This window comes from Notothenia coriiceps, unplaced genomic scaffold (assembly GCF_000735185.1).
Source record: "Notothenia coriiceps isolate Sejong01 unplaced genomic scaffold, NC01 NC01_scaffold00033401, whole genome shotgun sequence".
Lineage (NCBI taxonomy): Eukaryota > Metazoa > Chordata > Actinopteri > Perciformes > Nototheniidae > Notothenia > Notothenia coriiceps.
The window spans coordinates 1-4606 of NW_011366102.1; the positions used below are offsets into that span (position 1 = coordinate 1).

At 43.4% G+C, this 4606-nt stretch overlaps 1 non-coding gene across 1 annotated transcript; it reads left to right on the forward strand.

Annotated features, from left to right (window-relative positions):
* The first annotated feature begins 1 nt into the window (after position 1).
* trnar-ccu (transfer RNA arginine (anticodon CCU)) lies at positions 2 to 74 on the forward strand. The gene has a single exon. It is a non-coding gene; the product is annotated as a tRNA-Arg (tRNA).
* Positions 75 to 4606: the final 4532 nt, after the last annotated feature.

A 4606-nucleotide genomic window follows, 5' to 3' on the forward strand; every position in this document is an offset into this window, starting at 1 on the left:
AGCCACAGTGGCCTAATGGATAAGGCACTGGCCTCCTAAGCCAGGGATTGTGGGTGCGAGTCCCATCTGGGGTGATTGACAGTTGATATTTAACTCCATAATGTCAGAGATTTACACATATCCACTAGGTTTGTATTGAGTCCTGCCAAAACTCCAACATTCAATACTATGCCAGATGCCTGCGCATCACGTGTAGACACAAGGCTCAACTCAATTAAATATTTCACCTCCTCCTTTCCCTCAGTCACGTCCCTTCCTTGCATTTTAGCTCTGCCTCCGTAAGACGCAAGGACAGAGGAGTCCTCACGTATTAATTGGGATGTTCTCGTTCACTCAAGTGTCACCATAAACAATGCCTTTTACTTATGGTGCGCGCAGTTTTATCCCCTGTCACTGGACTTCCCTCCACACAAATCCCTTCAAACCTGGGATGTAGTTTCTCATTGAAATGATTTTGTCCATCTCTTCCATTCATCTCTTTTATTATAGTTTTCTATGTATTATTTTCGGTCCTGTATTTGTTTTTCCAGCTATAACATTTCATTTAAGCTATAATTATAATCATAACAATAATAATAATTGATGGATTCATTTCATTATGGTATTTGAGCTTGTTGTTTCAGATCAACTTTTGTATTGGATGTTGTTATTTAATTTGTCCAACAGAAGAGACACAAATCACTAAAATATGTATTATTTATGCTACCCGTATTTGTATATATCCTAAATGTTTGACGTTCTGTGGGTCTACCACACATGCATCAAAAACCACAAGTAAGAACTGTAGGCTAAGTTATTATTTTATAATCAAAACATTATTATTGAATTTGTAAGTATATTTCACACATTTTAATGTTTTTATAGAGTATGATCTCCTCATTCGTTTAAGATATTTAATATATTTTACTCTTAATGAAGCACTTTAAACATTTAATGACTCTGATCCTCCTTTAACGGTAGGATCAGCTGCAGTGAGCAGAGGCTTTGAAGGTGGGGGCGGGGCTTTTATACGCGAGTAGTGAAAACACTTCCGCATAGTCTGCTCTCGTGTACCCTCCCTTTCGTCTCCTCTGGAAGCCTCCTCCCTCACCCCTCCTCGACTCCTCCGTGTGCATTTTAGCGATTGGGACGTCCTTCAACATAGCGTGTCTTGATCAATTTCCGGGTCAAGTCCCGGAGGAGGGGAAGAGAGGAGTCGAGGAGGGGCATTGAGTTGAACCTAGAGAAAGGACCTGTTGTACATTTGCTGCTTTCTAACCAAAATAATTCACACCGCATCAGGGTCGGCTCTAGAACAAATCGACAAATCGGCAGTGTGTGCCCCCCGTGGTAAATGATTGCCGGGGGGGCAATCATTTACCACGGGGGGGGCACACACTGCCGATTTGCCGACAACAAACAACCAACACACAAACACCAACGCAACTTCAATTTAAAAAACATGCTGTAAAGTCTATTGTCTTTCACACACATTGCAGGGGTGTAGTGCTATTTTATAGCGCACCTATGACTTGTGCAGACATGCACGGTTGTGGCACGACCACCAAAACAGAAACATATGGACATAGGCCACCATATAAAAAGTGTGCTAATGTATTTAGTATCCTATCCATGTGAACATGTTTTAGGTGGGGATGGACCTAACCTCCTAGGAGGGTCTGGGGGCATGCTCCCCCGGGAAGATTTTTAAATATTGAAGTATCTAAACACTGAGAGAGTCCTTTACCTCACTGAGCTGACGTTATAAGATCCTCTCAGTCTGACAGGAGAGGACTCTCCTCCACCTTGGTGTAGAAACAGCTCTTTATATCCGTTAGCATAGCTAAAAAAAATAACGGCACAGTGGCAAGGCTTGCCCGCCGTGTGTTGGGGGGGCACAGTGACTAATTTGGGGGGGCATGGCCCGCGAATGACCCCCCATGACACCGACCTTGCACCGCATACGGTAGCTAAAAGCACAAACATACCGATCATAGTAGTGTTTGTTGCAGTCACTTCATGCACGCCACGCACTTTGGTGTGTATAGTGTCCACAGTGTGCCTATTGAGCCATGTTGATTAATGTGGTGCAAGCCCCTCTCTCTGCTTTCAAAATGAATGGGTGCTGTAAAAACGACACTGCGCATGCTCAGATAATTTTTCTATTCAATGTGTGCGGCAAAAAAATAATCACCATGGGGAAAAGTGCTGGCAACCCCACCAAACGTCATCTCATAATTCAGAGAGCTGATTGGCTGTAAAGTACGTGTGCTGCGAAAAGTGTAGTTGTGAAGAGGAGACGAGAGAGAGCAGTTTATAGCGAATAAAATCAGTACAACGGAAAGAAAATGAATGAAGTTGACCATCTACTTCAGCTTCGGTAAGTTCATTTTATGTCATATCTTTTGTTGATCTTCTGTGTTTAGCCTATAGGCTATTGCTCTGCTGGATCGATTTATATTGTGACCTCGGTGATGAGTGTCTGTGTTTTCCTTATTCCCTCCCCCCCTCTCTCTCTCTCTCTCTATCGGAACCAGGGATAGCCACAGCTATTTGTTTACGTGTTTAAAAAAGCACAAGAAGCTTATATATACACATCTAAGTTGTTCGTGCACCACCACTTTTGTACATATAAAAACGCCACTGGTTCAGATATATTTCTTTATTATATCCCAATTTCCCTCTGAAATTCCACGCCGCCGGGGAATGTGGGTGCAGACGACCACGAACGAGACGACCATGCTAAAACTCATGTCAATCAACGCTTAATGTGTTGACACTGTCCATGCCCCATACAACCTGCAGCAGACAAGCCTGGGTTCAGACCCTCAGACATTTGTATGTGTGCGTGTGTTTGTGATTATGTTCTTATGAGGACCGTAGGTCGTAATAATCAGTTGATCCTAGTAACCCTAAGCATTTCCTTAAAAACGCTTTTAGGTCAATGTTTCAATTTACGGTCAAGATAAGGATTCAAATGGTTGAAGATTTTAGTGAGTGTACAGTGAAAGTCAGGGATTACAGACAGAAGAAAGTCTTCACAAGTATAGTAATACAGTCCTAAATGTGTGTGGGCTTCAGCCCCTCAGCAGAGTGGTGCGGGATAGACATTGGTCATAAAGGAGCTGAAAAGTGTTTAACACTTGTGCAATAAAAGGCTCAGGTTACTGTTCTGTCAGGGCTGAGGCATCCAGCCGGGTGGTGCAGATGGCCCAGCCAGCCAAGTTTCGGAGCCCAGACAAAAACACCTTTCTCTGGGCACAGAAGCTGACGGCTTGGCCACGGCTCAAAAAATGTCCCTGGTGGATGGGAGTTTCATCCGAGTTGTGGGTGGGGACTGTTTTTTCTTAGAGACGCAGAACACGTTTGTAGCCTTTGGGTAGTGTTTGCGGCAGGTGACGTGTGTGGACACACAACTCCATGTCATCCTGAAGTGAAAGTGGAACGAGATATGCAAGTATGGAATTGGATAAGTGTTGCTAGACTGGATTGAGCCTTGAAGTATGTGCCAGTCAGGGTTTTCTGGCCTTCTGCAAAGTACATATCGCTGCGTTATAATGATGGCTCGGATGGTTGAGGTTGTCAAAATGTCTTCCTGTCCCTAAAGACCTTTTAAAAACAGGGTCATAACATTTCACTTTATTTTATATATATATTACAAAATGATCAAAAACACTATATTGAAGATACAATCTTCTGCAATAAATAACAATATATTGAAAAAAGTATTACAAAGTACAAACAGTGCACAATGGGGACATAGGTCATGACCAAAGCTGAGCGGTCAGTGAACCCGAGTGAGCAGACAGAGTAGTTCACCTGCTGATCCAGAAACACATCAAGAGGCTTCAGTCGGGTTACAGACTGACATCTGGGCCGCTGCTTCCCCTCCCTACAACGTCTGATGCTCCACATGACACATTTGGCACCTCAAGGACGTATAAAAACGCTCAAATGTGCTTTACAGTCTTGTAATTCTCATAAACAAATTCAGCCGCGTGCTTCCTTTCCATCAGAGACACGGGAAAGGGAAAGAGAAAGAGGAGGGGGAGACGGACAGACACAGGCGAGCAGACGAAAGGTCTCCCCTGAGGAACATTTCTAAAGACAATTTATATATTTTGGAGAGATAAACCATCTGCCTGTTTCTTCTTCTCATAAATCTTCCAGTCAGTTTTACTGGCTTGTCTGAGCCACCGTCTCCCTGTTCTTGCTGTGTGTGTTCTTTCATAGCGCGCTGCCTGTCTTCAGCTCTGGACAAGTGCTTCAGAGAGCTCGGTTCTTATCTGGAGTTTGAGGGCACCAGAGGCCTTTTTGTTCCTGCCTATGAAGTTTATATAACTACCTCAGGTTACTTATGCTTTACTATCTGCTAGCTACAGTGGCTGGTTGATGCCTGAAGTCACTTCTGACCTTAAATATTCTACCAGCAAAATAGAAAGGAACGTCCACATGATGGTTGGTTTCCTGCTCAAGAAGATTAACTTACCAGCCACATACAAGTTTATCAGAATTTGTCTGAAAGGTATTTGGTGTTTTTCCTGTTTCCCGCTCATAGCCAACCATTATCTATCGCCTGCTCTTCAGGTTTAAGTCCTCCTATGTTAGACTGCTATGTGTTTTGGTT